A 23,404-nucleotide genomic window follows, 5' to 3' on the forward strand; every position below is an offset into this window, starting at 1 on the left:
TTAAATGGATATAATTTCATTCTATTTTAAAAATATGTAAAATTAAAAAAATATTTAAAAAATAAATTTGTTTTTTATTTAAATAAAAAGAATAAAACCTGACGAGTTTCATCTCCTTGCTCTCCCTGATAAACATCTGCTGTTCTTCATGGATATTTTAATTATTTCCATTTAATTCAATTTAACTTAATATAATAGAAATATTTTATTTAAATGCATAATATTTTATTTTATTTAAATAAAAATAAAATTTTATTATTTTAAGTCAAATAGAATTAAATGGATATCATTTAATTCTATTTAAAAATATTTAAAAATTTAAAAAAATATTTAAAAAATAAATTTGTTTTTTATTTAAATAAAAAGAATAAAACCGGATGAGTTTCATCTCCTTGCTCTCCCTGATAAACATCTGCTGTTCTTCATGGATATTTTAATTATCTCCATTAAATTCCATTCAATAATGGATATTTTTCATGGATATTCCTGAGCTCAGCCCTGAAATTCCTGTGAAATTCCTGGAATATTTCACACCATGAAAATGTCACCCAGGCTTTGTGACACTAAAACTCCACAAATCAGAGCATTTTTAACCTGAAATGGTTTAAAAATTAAATTTTTTAATTTAATTTTTTAATTTAATTTAAATTAAATTCAAATTAAATTTAATTTAATTAAGAATTTCCTGCTGGATTTCCTCCAAACCTCGAATTTTATTGCAGGAAAGCTCCAGTTTCTGCAGGTGAGTGAAGCCAGAGAGGATGCTGATGTCAGTTAAGCCACGGCCCTGGAAAGGGAAAAAAAAAGGGATTTTAATTTCATATTTAATTCAATTTAATTGTCAATTTAATATTTTAATCGCAATTTCAATCACGGTGTGAATATCGATTTTAATCTCAATTTTAATCACGATTTAAATCAGAATTTTAATGACAAGTTTAATGACAATTTTAATAAACGGTTGTGTGAACTCAGCTGCCACAAAAAGAAAATGTCAAAAAAAAGAATTTGGAACAACGAGGAGAGAGCTGGAGAGAATGCTGATGTCTCCTGGAAAGGGAAAAGGAAAAGGGATTTCAATTTCATATTTCATTTAATTTAGTTTTTAATTTCATATTTTAATCAGGATTTTAATCACGACTTGAATCATGATTAATCACAAATTTAATCTCAATTTTAATCTCAATTTTATCACGATTTTAATCACAGTTAATCACGATTTTAATCACAATTAATCACGATTTTAATCCCAATTGTAATCAATGGCTGTGTCAACTCAGCTGCCCCAGGAGGCACTGCAGAGGTGACCCAAAGTGCCACCAAAGTGCCACCAAAGTGCCACCAGGACAGGGTGACACCTGCAGAAAGGGAGGGCAGAGCAGCCAGAAATGGGGAAAAAATGTCAAAAAAAAGAATTTGGAAAGAGAAAAGGGGAAAGGGATTTTAATTTCATATTTCATTTAATTTAATTTTTAATTTAATATTTGAATCACAATTTTAATCACAATTTTAATCACAATTAATGACAATTTTAATGACAATTTTTATAAATGGCTGTGCAAACTCAGCTGCCCCAGGAGGCATGGCAGAGGTGACTCAAAGTGCCACCAAAGTGCCACCAAAGTGCCACCAGGACAGGGTGACACCTGCAGAAAGGGAGGGCAGAGCAGCCAGAAATGGGGAAAAAATGTCAAAAAAAAAGAATTTCATCAATGAGGAGAAGGGAGGGATGGCAGAGATTTTGGAAAAGACATTTCATCTTTCTGAAAGCAGCATTTTCAGGAGTTTTACAAATTCCTTTATTTTTCCCTCCAGCTGACTGAAGCAGGAAGATCTTTTCACACCTGAGGATTGGAGAAGGAAAAATCTCACTGAAAAAAAAAAAAAAACCAAAAAACCCAAACAGCACTGGCAGGCAGAGACAAAAATCTGCCTCTTCCCATTTCTTTAATTTTAAAGAAATTCAAATTTTTTCATTTCCCATTTCCCATGAACTTTCCCCCCCAAAAAAATCCCATTATTTTTTAACCAAACCCAACTATTTACTGTTAAAAAAAAAGAAATATTTGATGAGCAAAGCAGCAGAAAGTGACATTTTCTGGTGGTACTTACAGGAAGGGAGAGGTGCAGATAAGCGTACTCGGTGCCAGGGGCAGAGTAACCCAAATTGTGCAGCCCCTGGGCGGCTGTGGCTCCATCCAAAACGCCTTCCCATCGACCCTACACAAACACCGGGGAGGGCGGGTTGGTGCGGTATGGATGGGTGGTATTGGGTATTGATTGATTGTATTGGGTATTGGTTGTGTTGGGTATTGATTGTGTTGGGTATTGATTGTATTGGGTATCGATTGTATTGGGTATTGATTGTATTAGGTATTGATTGTATTGGGTATTGTGTAACTCAATCATGTGCTGATATTGTATTGGCTATTGATGGATGGTATTGGGTATTGATTGTATTGGTTATTGATTGTATTGGCTATTGATAGATATATTGTATTGGCTATTGATTGTATTGGCTATTGATTGTATTGGCTATTGATGGATTGTATTGGCTATTGATTGTATTGGGTATTGATTGTATTGGTTATTGATAGATTGCATTGGCTATTGTGTAACTCAATCATGTGCTGATATTGTATTGGCTATTGATGGATGGTATTGGGTATTGATTGTATTGGGTATTGATTGTATTGGTTATTGATTGTATTGGCTATTGATAGATTGTATTGGTTATTGATAGATGGTATTGGCTATTGATAGATTGCATTGGCTATTGATAGATTGTATTGGCTATTGATGGATGGCATTGGCTATTGATAGATTGTATTGGCTATTAATCAATTGCATTGGCTATCGATAGATTGCATTGGTTATTGATAGATTGTATTGGCTATTGATAGATTGTATTGGCTATTGATAGATGGTATTGGCTATTGATAGATTGCATTGGCTATTGATAGATTGTATTGGCTATTGATAGATTGCATTGGCTATTGATAGATTGTATTGGCTATTGATAGATAGATTGTATTGGCTATTGATAGATTCCATTGGCTATTGATAGATTGTATTGGCTATTGATAGATTGTATTGGCTATTGATAGATGGTATTGGCTATTGATAGATTGTATTGACTATTAATCAATTGCATTGGCTATCGATAGATTGCATTGGTTATTGATAGATTGTATTGGCTATTGATAGATTGTATTGGCTATTGATAGATGTATTGGCTATTGATAGATGGTATTGGCTATTGATGGATTGCATTGGCTATTGATTGTATTGGCTATTGATGGATTGCATTGGCTATCGATAGATTGCATTGGCTATTGATAGATTGTATTGGCTATTGATAGATGGTATTGGTTATTGATTGTATTGGCTATTGATAGATTGTATTGGCTATTGATGGATTGTATTGGCTATTGATTGCATTGGCTATTGATAGATGGTATTGGCTATTGATAGATTGTATTGGCTATTGATAGATTGGCTATTGATGGATTGTATTGGCTATTGATAGATTGCATTGGCTATTGATAGATTCCATTGGCTATTGATAGATTGTATTGCCTTCTGTCCTAAATTCTGAATTTCTATTGGTTTGTAATCTGTTTATTATTAAACTCTCACTGCTCAATTCTGGTTGAATCATTGTCATTTGTAACAAGAGGAACGGATGGAGGGGAAATTGAGAGAGGGAAATTCCACACTTGGGAGGGTCCAGAGGCTGCTGGGGTTCAGCTGGGAGATGGATTCGGGTTTAATAAAAAAATTAGGGTTTTAATAAAAAAATTAGGGTTTAATAAAAAAATTAGGGTTTTAATAAAAACCCTCAATCAATATTGATAAAAATTAAAAAGCGATAAAATGAAAATAAATAAATAAAAATAAATTTAAAAAACAAAAAGCAATTTAAAAAATTAAAAACCCTCAATCAAAACCCTCAATGTGTTTATCTATATTCTTATTTATACATATAATTTATAATAAATTATATATATATAAATTATATCTATAATTCATAACTTCCCACCTCAGTCAGGCACCCCAAATCCGAAGTTATTTGTGAATTTTATCTATTTATTCAGCATGAGCAGCGCTGCTCTTCAGAGGGAAAAAATCTTTTAAATTTTCTTTTAAATTTTTAAAAATTTTTTTTTAAATCTTTTTAAATTTTTTTAAAATTTTTAAATATTCTTTTATATTTTAAATTTAATTTTTTTTTAATTTTTAAATTTTTTTAATTTTAAATTTTAAAATTTTTTTTAAAAATTTTTTTAAACCCAAAGAGGCTGTTTTGCCAGATGGACCTGATGAACCACCGCCTGGGTTTAATGAGAAAATCAGTTTGGGAAATTCCTGTGAGCTCTGAGGACGATTGCTAAACTAGGGACTAAAATAAATAATGGAATAATCTAAATTATTAGATTATATGTCACAGGAGGGGGGAGAAAATGAGAATTTCCACCAGGTGAGGTGATGTTGACCAAGATAAATAAAGGAATAATCCAAATTATTAGATTATGTATTACAGCAGGGGAGAGAACAGGAGGATTTCCACCAGGTGAGGTGATTTTGACCAAGATAAATAATGGAATAATCCAAATTATTAGATTATATATTACAGCAGGGGGGAGAAAATGAGAATTTCCACCAGGTGAGGTGATATCGGGATTTAAAGCCCAGCAGGGCAAGGAGGAAAAAATTCACTCGTGTCCAAGGGTTTAGGGGAACTCAGGGCTGGGAGTTTAAACAGGGTTTAAATTCGGGGTAATTTGGTTAAACCGAGTTTAAACAGGTTTAAATTGGGGTTAATTTGGTTAAACCGAGTTTAAACAGGGTTTAAATTCGGGGTAATTTGGTTAAACCGAGTTTAAACAGGGTTTAAATTCGGGTTAATTTGGCTAAACCGAGTTTAAACAGGTTTAAGTTCGGTTGAATTTGGTTAAACCGAGTTTAAACAGGGTTTAAATTCGCTTTAATTTGGTTAAACTGAGTTTAAACAGGGTTAAAATTCGGGGTAATTTGGTTAAACCGAGTTTAAACAGGGTTTAAATTGGGGTTCATTTGATTAAACCGAGTTTAAACAGGGTTTAAATTCAGTTTAATTTGGTTAAACGAAACCTGTGTCAGTTTATCCTGGGTTTTACACGGCCAGGAGAGCTGGCTGGGCTGAATTAAGGGTTGGAATCAACACTTTGAGATGTTTTTTGGGGTCTAAATGGTCCTGTGGGAGGGAGGGACACTGCAGAAACACCCCGCGGGGATGGGAGGGACCCGAAACCGGGCGGTGTGCCCTTCTGTGTCCCTTCTGTCCCCGCTGAGGGGGCAAAGAGCTGCTCCCTCACAGCACACAGCCCTCCCCAGCCCGCGGCGCTGAACCTCTGAGCGCTGGGTCTCCTCTGAGCGCTGGGTCTCCTCTGAGCTCTGGGTCTCCTCTGAGCTCTGGGTCTCCTCTGAGCGCCGTGTCTCCTCTGAGCTCTGGGTCTCCTCTGAGCGCTGGGTCTCCTCCGAACGCCGTGTCTCCTCCGAACGCCGTGTCTCCTCGGAACGCCGTGTCTCCTCGGAACGCCGTGTCTCCTCTCTCGCCTCGCCATCCTCCCGCTCGCCCTCACGGCGCGGCGGGCCCGGCCGGGGTTGCGCCTCAGGGAGCTCCTCAGGGCGCGGCGCTGCCTCAGGGGAAGAGGGACGCCTCTCCCCGCGTCTGCCCTCTCTGCCGTCCTTCTCGCGGCCCGCCATGGGGTGTAATGAGGAGGGAGGATGAGGAGAGAGCTCGGCTATCGCGGCGATGCCCGCCCAGCCCTGGCCGCCGCCATTTGTTTACACCGCCGTTGCCATGGTGAACCCCTCAGGGCGGGGATTCGCGCCTAGAGACCAGCCAGCCAATAGGAGCGCGGAGCGTGCAGCGATGCAGCATGGGAGTTGTAGTTCTCGGCGAGGAGAGTGCGGCCTGTGCCCGCCGGGCCGCGGAGCATCTTGGGAGTTGTAGTCCTGAAGGGAGGCCTCTGAGTGATTTTTGTGCTTCCAGTTGTACTGGAGAAAACCTGGGAATTATATATATAATATATATATATGTATATATATATACATATATATATGTGTGTGTATATACATATATATATATATATATACATACATATATGTATATATATACTATATGTGTGTGTATTATATATATGCATATTATATATACATACAATATATATTCATATAATATATGTATATATATATATATGTATATTATAATGTATATTATATATATGTATATATAATATATATGTATATATATACACATATATTATATATATACATATGTATATATATGTATATATATAATATATATGTATATATATAATACATATGTATATATATACATGTATATATGTGTGTGTATTATATACATATATGTATATATATGTGTAAACGTGTATATATATTTATACACATATATATGTGTATTATATATATGTATATTTTTTATATGTATATATTATATATACATACAATATATATATAAAATATGTATATATGTATGCTTAGGTCCAACCAGCAGAGGAAGGAATGGAAAATAAACTAAAATGCCTCATTTCTGAGCATGGTCAGTGCTCTGTGTGAAACTTGAGCTGCAGCTGGGATTGAGGTGGAGGTGAGCAGGACTGGAAGGACAGGGTCAGGAAAACATGGATCATGGCCTGGAGAGCAACGGTTGGCTTCCTTTGGAGTTTCTCATCTGTCCTCATGATCCCTAAAATGCTGGTAAAAATTGAGATGTAGACATTGCAGTATAGGGAAAAAGGTTTAATAGGGTTTAATAACCTTGGTTTAATAGGATCCCAGGTGATACCAGGACAAAAAAAGGACCCAGGGTACTTTTGTATAAAAAGTACAATTTATGAACCTCACCAATTAGCAGACCTATCTAAAATTCCCCAATAAGAAACCTAACAAATGAAGTAATCACTCCTTTATTCTAATCACCTCCCCCCAAAAAAGTGCCCCAAAAGTGCCCAAAAAGGTTACAACTTAGTTTCCAAAAACATGTTCCAGGGATGAGGCTCCATTCAAGGTTGGTTCCTCATGTTCTTGAGATTTTGGGGATGTTTCATCTTCTCAAAGAATTCTGAACTAGGCTAGAGTACAAGAGTTATAAACATGTGGGGCTGAGATACAGAGAGTAAAAGTATAGGAAAGGATGTAAAGTATATCAAAAGGGCATAAAAATATAATGAAAAAGGACAACAAACCCATCAGGCATCACTCCCCCCAGCACAGGAATAGGAAAAGATATAAAGTATATAAAGATATAATGAAAAAGGACAAAAAAACCCCATCAGGCATCACTCCCACCCCACAGGTGGACGCCAGGAACATTGACAGCAGCACAGGAATAGGAAAGGATATAAAGTATATCAAAAGGGTATAAAAGTATAATGAAAAAGGACAGATGTCGCTGCTGAGCCGCTAGCAGAGAAAAAGACCCGGAGTCTCAGCGTGCCATAAAAAAAGAAAACTTTTATTATTTGATTCCAACCTATATAGACTTTTCAGAGGTCACCTGGTCATGTTATCAAAAACAGTGTCTCGAGATTTGGACAGTTCAGGCCTGGCCAGTCAGGCCTAGGGGGAGATTTCTGACTGACCAATCTGAGTGACCTCTGAAAAATCTATATATATTGAAATCAAAATAATAAAGCTCTCTTTTCTTGCCACACTGAGAACCCGGGTCCTTTTCTCTGCTAGCGGCTCAACAGCGACAAGAGCTGGCTGTGAATGGCAGGTGATGAGTTTGGGGGGATCCAGACCTTGATATCCCTGGGGGTTTGTTTATCCATCCATCCATCCCTTCCATCCATCCATCATCCATCCATCCATCCATCCATCATCCATCCATCCATCCATCCATCCATCCATCCCTCCCTCCCTCCATCCATCCATCCATCCATCCATCCATCCATCCATCCATCCCTCCCTCCATCCATCCATCCATCCATCATCCATCCATCCATCATCCATCCATCCATCATCCATCCATCATCCATCCATCATCCATCAATCCATCATCCATCCATCATCCATCCATCCATCATCCATCCATCCATCCATCCATCATCCATCCATCCATCCATCATCCATCATCCATCCATCCATCATCCATCCATCCATCCATCATCCATCCATCCATCATCCATCATCCATCCATCATCCATCATCCATCCATCCATCATCCATCCATCCATCATCCATCCATCATCCATCCATCCATCCATCCATCCATCATCCATCCATCCATCCATCCATCCATCCATCCCTGATCCATCCATCCATCATCCATCATCCATCCATCCATCCATCCATCCATCCATCCATCCATCCATCCATCCATCCCTCCATCCATCCATCCCTCCATCCCTCTCTGCCCTATCTATGCACATTTCTGTACATACAATCTATAAATTAATTTAAGGATTATATCACCCTTAATCAAGAGGCTAGAAAGAGGGAAGAAACCCTCAGGACAGGCTGTGCTGGAGGCTGACACTCCACAGGGAAAGCAACCAGAGCAATTTGCTTTTTCCCTTCCCCTTTTCCTGTTGTGTCTGGCGCAGGCTTGAAAATCATGGGCTAATTAAAACCTGGTAAAGATTATGAGGCTGTAAAAAGGAAATCGTGAAACCCTCATGAACTTTTACAGCCCCCTGGAAACATTTGGGGTTTGCAGCCTGGAGAAGTATTTCCTTGTCTCTTTAGCGCCGAAGGAGCAATTCCATGGAATGATTGCTGGCAGAGCTGCCAGCGTTTCATGGGGCTGCAAAAACCAGAATTTCCTGGCTTTGTCCATAAACTGTTGTGTCCTGCAGGGTCAGCTCAGGACAGCAAAACTGCTTTTGGGGAAGGAATGGTGTAGGGAACAGAATCCTGGAATGGTTTGGGTGGGAAGGACTTAAAGCTCATCCAGGGACATCTTCCATTGTCCCAGTTTGCTCCAAGCCCCAATGTCCAGCCTGGCCTTGGCCATCCCAGGGATCCAGGGGCAGCCACAGCTTCTCTGGGAATTCCATCCCAGCCAGCAATTCCTAATTCCCAAGATCCCATCCATCCCTGCCCTCTGGCACTGGGAAGCCATTCCCTGTGTCCTGTCCCTCCATGCCTTGTCCCCAGTCCCTCTGCAGCTCTCCTGGAGCTCCTTCAGGCCCTGGCAGGAGCTCTGAGCTCTCCCTGCATCCTTCCCTTCTCCAGGGCAACATTCACAGCTCTCCCAGATATTTCCCCTATATCCAACCCAAACCTTTCCTGGGGATATTTCCCCTTTTATCCAATCCAAGACTTTCCTGGGGATATTTTCACTTTTATCCAATCCAAACTTTTCCTGGGGATATTTTCCGTATATCCAATCCAAGCCTTTCCTAGTGATATTTTCCTTATATCCAATACAATCCTTTCCTGGGGATATTTTCCCTAAATCCAATCCAAACCATTCCTGGGGATGTTTTCCTTATATCCAATATCTAAACCATTCCTGGGGATATTTTCCCCTATATCAAATCCAAACCTTTCCTAGTGATATTTTCCCCTATATCCAATCTAACACTTTCCTGGGGATATTTTCCTCTATATCCAATCTAAACTTTTCCTGGGGATATTTGCACTTTTATCCAATACAACACTTTCCTGGGGATATTTCCCCTATATCCAATCCAAACCTTTCCTGGGAATATTTTCCCTAAATCCAATCTAAACCTTTCCTGGTGCAACTGGAGGGGAGAAAACCCCAAATCCCACCTGGCTACAACCTCCTCTCAGGGAGTTGTAGAGTGAGAAATTCTCCCCAAAATCTCCTTTTCTCCAGGCTGTTGATCTCCATGACCAACAACCCAAATGCTGTGCTCCAAAATCACAACATTCACACTTCTGGTGGTAAGAAAACTCATCCCAAAACTCTTTTTCCCAGGAAAATATATTCACCAAGGACCGTTTGATGAGGATTCTTTCTTGCAGCACCTTCTCCAAATCCTGGAATTCAGGTTGGAAAAGATCTCTGAGATCATCCAATGGCTTTGTGATGGAGAAAAGAAACTTTTCAGGGAACTTTTCAGGGAATGAGGTGCTCAGGGTTCCCACATTCCACACACAGCTCAGGGAAAAGTGTTTTAAATGATTCGTTTTGATTCAAAAATATTCCCAAGGATGAGATTTTCCTGATTTTATCCAATCTGCCCCAGGGGGAGGAAAATGTGGACTGCAAAGCTGGAGTTCAACAAAGCAGAGCCTCAGATTATGAAGAATCCCATTAAGATTCAGAATTAAGATTATTAATAATTAGAAGAATTGAGATTATTCATAATTAACCAGTTTCACAGCAGCCCAGTCTGAGTTCAGAGCTCCTCACACCTCATTCCTGCACCTCAAAGGGTCTGAATTGAGGTTTTCCTGCCCCAAGCAGCTGTTTTTCCCTTTTCCAGAGTCTGGCAGGGAAAATCCAGCATTCCAGGAACATTCCTTCACCATCCCTGCACCAGTGTGGAATTCTCCTGCAAACCCCTAGAGGAAAAGGAGGAATTCCTGCAGTTAATGGTCAATGTTGGCATGAGGAAAATGAATAAAATGAGGATAAAAACCTGAAAAAGCTCCTAACAACAAAAACTGATGGATTCTGCTTTTTGCATGGATGTTGAGAATCCTCTGGAGTTGAGGATCAGACTGAGTGTTCAGAAAATCATTTCCACTCTGATAATTTTCACCTTGGACAACACTGAATTCTGGCCTGGAAAGGAATTTTTAAAAAATCCCACAGGAAAGGACAGTTCTTCAAAACCACCCAGACAAACCAGCAGAGCCTTTGAAGAGCTTTTAAACTTAACCTTTAATTCTTTAATTTCAGGGTTTACACACAAAGCACCTACAGCTTGGAGAGAATATTTTTAGCACAGGAAAACCAGCTGGTTTGCTTGGCAAATCCATGAGCAGCAGATTCTGATTTTTGAGGAATAATCCAAAATTATTGGATTATCAATAATCCTTTTTCCAGGTGGATTTATAGGGTCAAAGTGCTTTCAGCCCCTGGATTTGGGATTTTCCCCTCCTGCCCTTGCTGCTCACTGGTGCTGAGCTACTCCACCCTGTGTGTCCTTTCAGTGCATCAAATAACAACCAGCAAATTCCTCTGGAGCTGAGGAGACTCAAAGATAACATTTAGAAGCACAGAGTGAAGTTTTGGGGTTTTTTTTTGTTCTATTCTGTTGGCAATTTTCTCCTGTGTGCACCACTGGTGGCAGATGGCTGTGGGAGAAAGGAAGGAGGAGAAGGGAAAACAAATGGTCCCACGTTCCCTCCCACGAGGAGAAATGATCCCTACCTGAAGGAGTAAACAACTCCCTCTCTGAGCAGTGGGAACAGCAGAAAACTTCACGTGGGTAAAGCTTGGAGAGAGCACTGGCAGAGATGAGCAAGCTCCAAAAAAATGGCTAAAAAACCATTGAGATGCTACTTGGGACCAACAGGTAAAGCTGACTGGCAGGGTGCTGGTTATTCGGTGTGGAATAATCAATTCCTGGAATTCCAAACCCCAATTTGCCCTTTTTTCCACCCCACAGCTCCCTTTTTCATTTGGAGGCAAAGCAGCAGCAGAGCAAAGCCTAATATTCAACCCCAAACCCCAATTTTCCCTTTCCCCAACCCCACAGCTCCCTTTTTATCTCGAGGCAAAGCAGCAGCCCCAGGGCAAATCCAATTTTCCAATTCCAATCCCAATATCCAATTCCAATTTTCCCTTTTCCCATCCCACAGCTCCGTGCTCATCTGGAGCAAAGCAGCCCCAGAGCAAAGCCCAATATCCAATTCCAAACCCCAATTTTCCCTTTCCCAACCCCACAGCTCCTTGCTCATCTAGAGGCAAAGCAAGATGAACATCAGATGAACATCAAGATGAACATCAGGGTCCCATCAGCCCCAGAGCAAAGCCCAATATTCAACCCCAAACCCCAATTTTCCCTTTTTCCCACCCCACAGCTCCGTGCTCATCTGGAGCAAAGCAGCAGCAGAGCAAAGCCCAATATCCAACCCCAAACCCCACGGGCTTCCTGCTGCCAAACCCCTTTGGGGCAGAACATTCCAGAAGCACTACATGAACACCCACCCAACCCCAAAACCACCCCAAAACCACCCCAACCCCAAACCCTCAAACAGCTCAAATCTCAAATTCCCCTCATCGCTACAACGCCCATATTTGCACTTTCGCCTTCGATCAAAATGAAAAAAAACCAACATAAATCAAGGAGGTGCTGCCTGGGCAGTGCCAAGGCGGGGATTTTTCACACGGTGGTGATCTTCTTGTCCTTGGTGGCCTGCTTGATGGCAGCCTGCTCGCAGATGATCTCCTTGAGGCGCTGCAGCCGCGTGTTCTGCGTGCTCTGGTCGCCCACGCCGGTCTGGCTGCGGTGCAGCAGGTTCAGCGCGTAGATGTACTCCAGCTCGGTGTACTTCACCCCCTGGTCCACCACCAGGTTCAGCAGCTCGTCCGCCGTGTTGTAGAGCATCTCGTAGTACTGCCTGGGGAGCGGGGAGACGGGAAAGGAGGTGTTAGTGGTGGGGTTTGGTGGGAAAATAGCTGGATTGATGCAGAGTTTTGTCAATAGTAGTACTGCCTGGGGAGCGGGGAGACGGGAAAGGAGGTGTTAGTGGTGGGGTTTGGCGGGAAAATGGCTGGATTGATGCTGAGTTCTGTCAATAGTAGTACTGCCTGGGGAGCGGGGAGACGGGAAAAGAGGTGTTAGTGGTGGGGTTTGGTGGGAAAATAGCTGGATTGATGCAGAGTTTTGTCAATAGTAGTACTGCCTGGGGAGCGGGGAGACGGGAAAGGAGGTGTTAGTGGTGGGGTTTGGTGGGAAAATGGCTGGATTGATGCAGGGTTTTGTCAATAGTAGTACTGCCTGGGGAGCGGGGAGATGGGAAAAGAGGTGTTAGTGGTGGGGTTTGGTGGGTCAGGGCTGGATTGATGCAGGGTTCTGTCAATAGTAGTACTGCCTGGAGAGCGGAGAGATGGAAAAATAGGTGTTAGTGGTGAGGTTTGGTGGGAAAATAGCTGGATTGATGTAGAGTTTTGTGAATTATGGGGTTTGTTCTGTGTGGTGTGGTGCAAAGGGAGCCCAAAATCATCCTGTGGAATGTCATCCCAAATCCCAAGATGGTTTGGGTTGGAAAGGACCTCAAAGCTCATCCATTTGCCACGGCAGGGACACTTTCCACCATCCTGTCGCTGTTGAGCCGCTAGCAGAGAAAAGACCCCAAGTTCTCAGTGTGGCAAGAAAGAGGAAGTTTATTATTTTGATTTCAACCTATATAGGCTTTTCAGAGGTCACCCAGATTGGTCAGTCAGAAACCTCCCCCTAGGCCTGACTGGCCAGGCCTGAACTGTCCAAATCTCGAGACACTGTTTTTAATAACATCCAAACTTTATCTTTGTTTATAAAACACAGCAGAAAGTTCTCACGAGAAAGACCTGTGCTAGCCACAGGAAGGGACCTTAAAGCTCATCCAGTTCCCACAGCAGGGACACTTTCCACCACCCCAGGCTGCTCCAAGCTCCATCCTGTGGCTAGCACAGGTCTTGCCCATGAGAACTTTCTCCTGTGTTTTATAAACAGAGATAAAGTTTGGATGTTATTAAAAACAGTGTCTCGAGATTTGGACAGTTCAGGCCTGGCCAGTCAGGCCTAAGGGGAGGTTTCTGACTGACCAATCTGGGTGACCTCTGAAAAGTCTACATAGGTTGGAATCAAATAATAAAACTCTCTTTTTTATGCCACGCTGAGAATTCGGATCTTTTTCTCTGCTAGCAGCTCAACAGCGACATTTGATAATTCTTTTCCCTGGTTTGAAACCTCAGCTTTCAAAACCACAGAGCAGTTGGCTGAAATTCCACAAATTCCCCTCACCTCTCCTCCATTTATCCATTCCCTCCACCCTTTACAACTTCCCTTCCTCTCGATAATCCACAGAGGGTTTCCAACGGCAGGGATGAATCCACTTGTGAAAGGAAAACGAAGAGTTTTGAATAAAAAAAAATCCCTGAATAAAAAAAATCCCAAACCAAGAGGCTCATCCCACTCCCTCTTTCATTTTTCATTATTTGATAACATCAGAAGCCCAGTCCATCAGAGCTGCTGGGGGAAAAGGCAAACAGGAGTGTGGCTGATCAATATTTATTAATGCTTTCAAAGACAAGCAAGGCAAAGCTCAGTGATGGAGTGAATAATTACTCATGCAAATCAGGGTCTGGCTGCAGGCATTGCCAGGCCGGAGCAGCAGCTTTTTAATTGCAACCCAATTAAAAATGCACACCTTGTGCTCCTTCCCTGCTGCTCCCCCTTTGCTTTTAGAGGGGAGTTTTTTAATTAAAAAATAATCTGATGCTGGAAAGAGTGGCAGAATCCTGGTTTGGTGCAGGATTCTTGAGTTGGTCCAGATTTGGGACAGGTGAGGAAGGAAGGTGAGGAACACAGGTGGGCTTACCTAAAACAGAGGTTAGGCAAGGTTGAGAGAATAAAAAGCAGGTAAATTAATAAATGTATTAATTAATTAATTGAAATTAAATTAATTAATTAATTCATAGAGGCTTTCAGGTGCATTTAGGGCACTCTCAGCCCACCCAGAATGGCCAACGAGTCACAAGTTTTTCATACTTTATACGTTTTCTCCATTTGCATATTATTGAGGGTTAATCCTCCAATTAAAGCTTCAGCTAATGAACTCAATTACTCCAAATTTTCTCCCCCCAATTCACTGTTGTTTCCAGATCTTGGGGCTCTGAGACAGTGAGGTGTCCTTGAGTTTTGGGCTTAGGGAGGAACTGGTTTGTCTAAAAATGAGAGAACAGCAGCTTTTCATCCCATTTGGAGTCAAGAGTTACACACTGGAGAATCACAGCATTACAGATCCATGAAAACCAGAAAATCCTAATGCCTGAAATCCTAAAGCATCACTCCAGTGACCCATTTGTGCAGCTTTAGTCCTTTTCCTCCCTTTGAGGTTCTCTGTCACCTTGGCAAGGCCAGGGATCTTGGGCAAAATTTGGAGAATTTTGGGGAATTTTGGGGAAATTTGGGGAAAAACTTCCCCATCCTGGAAGTCCAAGGAGCACTTTGGGACAGGGGAAGGTGTCCCTGCCATGGCTGGGGTGGAATGGGATCGTTCTGAAGGTCCCTTGAACCCAAACCCATTCTGGGAATGTGGGAATGCAGCTGCTGGGAAGATCCCACCATCAATAAAATCCTTTTATTTCCATATTTATTCCCACAATTATCATTTATTTGTGTTAGGCTGGAAAGCACTGATGGGATTTGCTGGACTGAGCTGATGGCTGAGATTTTTATTTTTTTTTTATACACAAAAACACAAAACAGGTTCCATCTCCCCCAAATTCCTATGGAATTCTTGTGAATTCCTACGGAATGACAGCAAGGGAAGGAAGCACTGATCTGCTCCAAGCCTCTGGATCTTCAGGATGGAATAAAAACCTCTCCAGTTCTGGTGTTGATGGCATATTTTGGGGAATGAGGAGGGAAGGAATCCCAAATCATTAATATCCTGCTCATCATAGGATAATTAATTAATTTTGATGGTTGGGATGACGAAGATTTGTTATTTTTTAAGAATAAAATCCATTTTTTACGTGATGGACTCACATCCCAAGACACTCACAACCTGATCCTCTGACTACTGACAGTGGGATTGGGTCCAAAGCTGCCTTGAGGGTTTTTTGGGGCATTTTTAGGACAAACCTAAGAGCAAAAAAATGCCAAATTCTACTCTCCTTGCTCCGTTTATCCACCTGGAATTGCCCAATGGAAGATCCACCATGGCATGAAGAACAGCTCTGTGCCAAGAGCAGATAATGAAGGTTAAATATCCTTTAAATGGGATGGAAATGATTCCCAACTGCAGGAAAAAAAAACATCCCATGGGCAAAGGAAAGCTGCAGAAACCCCCAAAGCAGTTTGGGTTTTTTTGGGTTTGAAACAGCAACTTTTGAAAGAAAACAGCAAATTGCCAACATGGAACTCATTTAGCAAAGAGGAATTTTGAGCTTATATATCTACAGATATCCATATTAAAAAATAGTCTCTGTTCTTGGAGAAAGAGAATAAAAAAGAACTCTGTTCTCGGAGAAAGAGAATAAAAAATCAAGAAGCTTTCTCATTTAGGGGGAAAAAAAAATCTCAGGAAAGGCAATGAGGATGAGCCCAGCTCCTCTGAGGGCTATTAACACCATTCTCCATTTAAATTAATATTAATACCTATTAATACCATTCTCCATTTAAATGCTAATCTTCACCTCTAACCCAAAAAAAAAAAAAAGTTTTCCAAAGGTAAATTCCAAAAGAAATTCGGATTTCCCTGAGAAGGACTCGATCTCTCCTTCAGAGGAGGAACTTGGGTGGGATGTTGCAGAAAGAAGGATCTCACTTTAATTATTCCTCAGTGCTGGAGCTGCAGGTTTGCTCTGCTTTAGAGCAAAGCTGTGGTTATAAAGTCACTCAGTTCTGATATTTGAAGTTAATGGTGGAACCATGACATTTAAATATTGGAGAAACACCAAAAAAAAGGGAAAATACAGCAAGAAATGAGATAACTCCAGTCAAGCAATGAAGAATAAATGGATTTTCAGGACTGGCTTGACCAAGAAGACAATCCCATAGGGCATTTTTCCCTTTGGAGATATTAAAGACGGAAAAGGGAAGAGCTGAGGATGGAGCTGATGGTTCCAGGATGGAGCTAATGGTTCATAGAGCTGATGGTTCCAGGATGGAGCTGATGGTACATAGAGCTGATGGTTCCAGGATGGAGCTGATGACTCCAGGATGGAGCTGATGGTTCCAGGATGGAGCTAATGGTTCATAGAGCTGATGGTTCCAGGATGGAGCTAATGGTTCATAGAGCTGATGGTTCCAGGATGGAGCTGATGGTTCATAGAGCTGATGGTTCCAGGATGGAGCTGATGGTACATAGAGCTGATGGTTCCAGGATGGAGCTGATGGTACATAGAGCTGATGGTTCATAGAGCTGATGGTTCCAGTATGGAGCTGATAGTTCCAGGATGGTGCTGATGGTTGCAGCATGGAGCAGATGGTTCCAGGATGGAGCTGATGGTTCCAAGATGGAGTCGATGGTTCCAGGATGGAGCTGATGGTTCCAGGATGGTGCTGATGGCTCCAGGACGGAGCTGATGATTCCAGGATGGTGCTGATGGTTGCAGCATGGAGCAGATGGTTCCAGGATGGAGCTGATGGCTCCAGGATGGAGCTGATGGTTCACAGAGCTGATGGTTCCAGGATGGAGCTGATAGTTCCAGGATGGTGCTGATGGCTCCAGGACGGAGCTGATGGTTCCAGGATGGAGCTGATAGTTCCAGGATGGTGCTGATGGCTCCAGGACGGAGCTGATGGTTCCAGGATGGAGCTGATGGTTCAGATGGAGCTGATGGTTCCAGGATGGAGCTGATGGATGTAGCTGATGGCTCCAGGATGGAGCTGATGGCTCCAGGATGGAGCTGATTGTTCCAGGATGGAGCTGATGGATGGAGCTGATGGCTCCAGGATGGAGCTGATGGTTCATAGAGCTGATGGTTCCAGGATGGAGCTGATGGTTCGGATGGAGCTGATGGTTCCAGGATGGAGCTGATGGCTCCAGGATGGAGCTGATGGTTCAGATGGAGCTGATGGCTCCAGGATGGAGCTGATGGCTCCAGAATAGAGCTGATGGCTCCAGGATGCAGCTGATGGCTCCAGGATGGAGCTGATGGTTCCAGGATGCAGCTGATGGCTCCAGGATGGAGCTGATGGTTCCAGGACGGAGCTGATGATTTGGATGGAGCTGATGGATGGAGCTGATGGTTCCAGGATGGAGCTGATGGTTCCAGGATGGAGCTGATGATTCCAGGATGGTGCTGATGGTTGCAGCATGGAGCAGATGGTTCCAGGATGGAGCTGATGGCTCCAGGATGGAGCTGATGGATCCAGAATAGAGCTGATGGCTCCAGGATGGAGCTGATGGTTCCAGGATGGAGCTGATGGTTCCAGGATGGAGCTGATGGCTCCAGGATGGAGCTGATGGTTCCAGGACGGAGCTGATGATTTGGATGGAGCTGATGGATGGAGCTGATGGCTCCAGGATGCAGCTGATGGCTCCAGGATGCAGCTGATGGCTCCAGGGCACTGCTAGGGCAGCAGAGCTGAGCTCCAGGCAGCAGCAGTTTGCAGAGATCGTTCTGAAAACTCAGAACGCCAAAGGAAAACCCAGGGAAAGCAGCAATTACTGTAATTCCTACACCTCCTGAAAGCTGCAGGGATGTTTGCACACACCTGGCAGTGAGCAGCATTTTAAATCCAAAATCTGCTGCTTGTTCCATCTGCAGAGCTTCTGAGAACAAGGTGGAAAACGGGGATGGGAGGGGAGAGCTGCATCCCAGCTTTTCATGGAATCATGGGATGGTTTGGGTGGGAAGGGACCTTAAAAATCATCTAATTCCCAACCCCATCCAGCCTGGCCTTGGACACCTGCAGGGATGGATCCAATCCCACTCCCCAGCCACTGCTCATCCTAAATCACAGCTACAACCCTAAAATGAGGGAAATTCTTTGGGAAAGAAAACAAAGCATGAGAGGAAGAAATACGAATTTGCAAATCACAGCCCTGAATAAATAGTCAAAGGATAATATTGGCTCTTTTTTTATGTTTTTTTTTTAAAATTAAAGCTGGAAGAATAATTCCAATTAAGTCATTTGTCCAAGGCAGGAAACAGCAGCAGAGATGGGAAGCCCTCACCCCTTGCTCTGTACTCACACAAGGCTCTGATCAGCTACACAGCCAGCCAGCAAAAACAAGTGTATTTATTCAAAAGGGCACAAGTGCAGCCTTCTAATTAGACACAACCTCGTTAGAAAAATCCAATTATTTTCCCTTTTCAAGTTGAAACCGCAGAGACGGCGCGTCAAGCCCTACATGCAAACCAGCTCACCTGGGGGTTGCTTTTTACACAGATTAAGCCATTTTGGATTCAAACCCTCCCCTTCAGCCACCACCTTTGGGTGTCACGTGCAGCTCGGGGGTTTGTCACCTCTGCAGAGCTGTTTGTCACACGCAGATGAGAAATCAGAGCTGGAAGCTGAGCTCGTTAGCAGAGGGATAGGGAGGGACATGCCCAACATCCCCAGCCTTCCCAGAGCTCTCTGCTTTTCTCCTTCCTCCTTGTCATCCTGCTGTTTATCTACCTTATCTGTCATTGTCTTGTTCATATTTCCTCATTTCTTTGTCAGTTCCTCACTTGGGCAGAGCTGTCCTGCTGGGAAGATCAGCTTAGGTGGGACAGGAGAGGCTCAGGTGGGACAGGAGAGGCTCAGGTGGGACAGCAGCAGGAATTTCCCCATGGAGAAGTTGGTAAACACCACAAGGAGCTTCCCAGGGAGGTGTGGAGTTATTATCTTATTAATATTTCCTCATTTCTTTGTCAGTTCCTCACTTGGGCAGAGCTGTCCTGCCGGGAAGATCAGCTCATGTGGGACAGGAGAGGCTCAGGTGGGACAGGAGAAGGAATTTCCTCATGGAGAAGTTGATAAATATCAGAAGGAGCTTCCCAGGGAGGTTTGGAGTTATTGTCTTGTTAATATTTCCTTATTTCGTTACCAGTTCCTCACTTGGGCAGAGCTGTCCTGCTGGGAAGATCAGCTCAGGTGGGACAGCAGAAGGAATTTCCTCATGGAGAAGTTGGCAAACATCAGAAGGAGTGTCCCAGGGAGGTGTGGAGTTTTTGTCTTATTAATATTTCCTCATTTCTTTTCCAGTTCCTCACTTGGGCAGAGCTGTCCTGCCGGGCAGATCAGCTCAGGTGGGACAGGAGAAGGAATTTCCTCATGGAAAACTTGGTAAACATCAGAAGGAGCTTCCCAGGGTGGTTTGGAGTTATTATTAATATTTCCTCATTTCTTTGTCAGTTCCTCCCTTGGGCAGAGCTGTCCTGCTGGGAAGATCAGCTCAGGTGGGACAGCAACAGGAATTTCCTCATGGAGAAGTTGGCAAACACCAGAAGGAGCTTCCCAGGGAAGTGTGGAGTTATTATCTTATTAATATTTCCTCATTTCTTTTTCAGTTCCTCACTTGGGCAGAGCTGTCCTGCTGGGAAGGTCAGCTCAGGTGGGACAGCAGAAGGAATTTCCTCATGGAAAACTTGGTAAACACCAGAAGAATGTTCCATCCCAGGGAGGTTTGGAGTTATTGTCTTATTAGTATTTCCTTATTTCTTTACCAGTTCCTCACTTTGGCAGAGCTGTCCTGCTGGGAAGATCAGCTCAGGTGGGACAGGAGAGGCTCAGGTGGGACAGGAGAAGGAATTTCCCCATGGAGAAGTTGGCAAACATCAGAAGGAGCTTCCCAGGGAGGTCTGGAGTTATTATCTTATTAATATTTCTTTATTTCTTTGTCAGTTCCTCCCTTGGGCAGAGCTGTCCTGCTGGGAAGATCAGCTCAGGTGGGACAGCAGCAGGAATTTCCTCATGGAGAAGCTGGCAAACACCACAAGGAGCTTCCCAGGGAGGTTTGGAGTTCCCATCCCTGGAGGTGTCCAAGGATGTGACACTTGGGGACAAGAATTGAGCACAGCTTGGATTCCATGACCTTGGATGGCTTTTCCAACCTCAACAATCCCAAAATTCTGTGAATGGGAATGTCTGAGCATCACCACATGCATGGAGAACTCAAAACTCATCCCTGAACAACTCCAAGGCTCCTCCCAGCATGCAGTAATTACACACTTTTCAAAGGGAGGATAAATCCATTAAAGCCCATTAAATAATTTTTCAAAAAAACAATGTCTGAGCCACCTCCAGACTGGCTGATCCTAATGAAAGATGGAAATCCTCCCTCTCCAAATGGAACTTTATAGGGCATTAAACAAGCACCCTCAGCACTTCCCTAAATCTTTAATTAGTTCTGTAATATACTGATGATATCAAGGCTAATTAAATTTATACAGATAAAGCGCAATGAAATTCTAGCCAAGCGAGCTGGAAAGTACATATTAAATAGTAAATTTAATGGCTCAGGAAGATAAATGCAATTTTGTATTAAAAAAATTAAATTCAATTTACACGTCGTATTAAAATTGATTTTGAGTGTGCAAACGATTGGGGGGAAAAAAAAATCTTTTTAATAGATCAGTAAAAGTGTTAATCTGACCTGTTTAAAGATCAGTTATTAATGCCAGCATTTGCAAACGAGCCACACACATTTGCATTTTACTGCATATAGTAAAAAAAAAAAATTATCTATACCATCTGCCAGTTTATAAGGAATATTAAGGGATTTTTCTTTTTTTTTGACTCATGTAGAAACGAGAAGGAACGTGGAAATAAATGGATGTAGCCTGAAAGAACAGGGAGTCAGCACTTCACGGCAAGTGCTGCAGAGATTGCTCCAGTCAGCAAAAAAAATCCCACAATTTTCACTTCCCCTTTGGGAACAACCATCACTGTGGCAACTGCCAGCTGGATTTAGGATCAAGTGGTGTGGAACTGCTCAGAGGGGATCAGGGAACTGCTCAGAGGTGATGATCAGGGAACTGCTCAGAGGGGATGATCAGGGAACTGCTCAGAGGTGACCAGGGAACTGCTCAGAGGTGACCAGGGAACTGCTCAGAGGTGATGATCAGGGAACTGCTCAGAGGTGATGATCAGGGAACTGCTCAGAGGTGATGATCAGGGAACTGCTCAGAGGTGACCAGGGAACTGCTCAGAGGTGATGATCAGGGAACTGCTCAGAGGTGACCAGGGAACTGCTCAGAGGGGATCAGGGAACTGCTCAGAGGTGATGATCAGGGAACTGCTCAGAGGTGATGATCAGGGAACTGCTCAGAGGGGATCAGGGCGCTGCTCAGAGGTGATGATCAGGGAACTGCTCAGAGGGGATCAGGGAACTGCTCAGAGGTGATGATCAGGGAGCTGCTCAGAGGTGATGATCAGGGAACTGCTCAAAGGTGATCAGGGAACTGCTCAGAGGGGATCAGGGAGCTGCTCAAAGGGGATCAGGGAACTGCTCAAAGGTGATCAAGGAACTGCTCAGAGGTGACCAGGGAACTGCTCAGAGATGACCAGGGAACTGCTCAGAGGTGACCAGGGAACTGCTGAGAGGTGATCAAGGAACTGCTGAGAGGTGATGATCAGGGAACTGCTCAGAGGTGATGATCAGGGAGCTGCTCAGAGGGGATCAGGGAACTGCTCAGGGGTGATCAGGGAACTGCTCAGAGGGGATCAGGGAACTGCTCAGAGGTGATGATCAGGGAACTGCTCAGAGGGGATCAAGGAACTGCTCAGAGGTGATGATCAGGGAACTGCTCAGAGGTGACCAGGGAACTGCTCAGAGGTGACCAGGGAACTGCTCAGAGGTGATCAGGGAACTGCTCAGAGGTGATCAGGGAACTACTCAGAGGTGCCAGCTGGACTTTGATAGACCAGGAAGGTTGGGAGCTGCTGATGGGTGAAGGACACATCTGATGGGGACACAACTGGGGACCTCAAGTTTGCCTGTAGTAAGTTGTAGTTGGGTTCCATCAACCCAGTGTTTGCCTGTATTAAGTTGTGTTTGGGTTCAACAAGTCAACGTGCCTGTAGTAAATGTGGTTGGGTTCCATCAAGTCAGTGTCTACCTGTAGTAAGTTGTAGTTGGGTTCCATCAACCCCGTGTTTGCCTGTAGTAGGTCATGGTTGGGTCCAACAAATCAGTGTCTGCCTGTAGTAAGTTGTGTTTGGGTTCAACCAGTCAGTGTCTGTCTGTAGTAGGTCATGGCTGAGTTCCATCAAGTCTGTAAGGACTTGGAGTAGGTCTGTAGTAGGTCATGGTTGGGTTCTATCAAGTCTGTAAGGACTTGGAGTAGGTCTGTAGTAGGTCATGGCTGGGTTCCATCAAGTCAGTGTCTGTAGTAGCTCATGGTTGAGTTCCATCAAGTCTGTAAGGACTTGGAGAAGGTCTGTAGTAGGTCATGGCTGGGTTCCATCAAGTCAGTGTCTGTCAGTAGTAGGTCATCGCTGCATGGAAAAGCCAGGTTTTACTCATGGAGTATCTCGGAGCTGCATCCCTTTGCTCATCACTTTCTATGGACAAACTCCACTGCAGCAGAACAGAAACTCCTTGGAAACAAAGCTGGTGCCCACAGAGTGAGCAGAGAATCTCTTCACTGCTTCTGGGCTGCTGGAGCACTTCAGAGCCATCAAAGGCATCAAAACTGCTCTGAGCTGCTCTTTATCTCTTCCCACAAATGCATCTTCTGATGGCACAGAACCTCCAGAGCCCAAAAGGACTCTGCTGTGAGAGCTGAACCTGGAGTTTTCGGGGGTAATTTATTAATTTATCG

At 43.1% G+C, this 23,404-nt stretch overlaps 1 protein-coding gene, 1 long non-coding RNA gene and 1 pseudogene across 3 annotated transcripts in view; 1 reads left to right on the plus strand and 2 right to left on the minus strand.

Moving 5' to 3' along the window:
* Nucleotides 1-12,586, minus strand: part of LOC146443058 (exocyst complex component 4 pseudogene) — a 26,045-nt pseudogene extending 13,459 nt beyond the window's left edge. Inside the window, exon 1 of the transcript XR_014856423.1 lies at nucleotides 12,272-12,586. The product of XR_014856423.1 is annotated as an exocyst complex component 4 pseudogene (transcript). The remainder of the gene's footprint in view (nucleotides 1-12,271) is intronic.
* EXOC4 (exocyst complex component 4) overlaps nucleotides 11,695-23,404 on the minus strand; it is a 318,206-nt gene continuing 306,496 nt past the window's right edge. The window contains exon 19 of the transcript XR_014856419.1: nucleotides 11,695-11,800. The gene's annotated coding sequence lies outside the window, so the exon portion shown is untranslated. The remainder of the gene's footprint in view (nucleotides 11,801-23,404) is intronic.
* LOC146443060 (uncharacterized) overlaps nucleotides 11,882-23,404 on the plus strand; it is a 32,121-nt gene continuing 20,598 nt past the window's right edge. The window contains exon 1 of the long non-coding RNA XR_014856428.1: nucleotides 11,882-11,943. This is a non-coding gene — a long non-coding RNA (uncharacterized LOC146443060). The remainder of the gene's footprint in view (nucleotides 11,944-23,404) is intronic.

The sequence above is a fragment of the Lichenostomus cassidix genome, chromosome 1Aa, assembly GCF_008360975.1.
Source record: "Lichenostomus cassidix isolate B80296 chromosome 1Aa, HeHo_3.0, whole genome shotgun sequence".
Lineage (NCBI taxonomy): Eukaryota > Metazoa > Chordata > Aves > Passeriformes > Meliphagidae > Lichenostomus > Lichenostomus cassidix.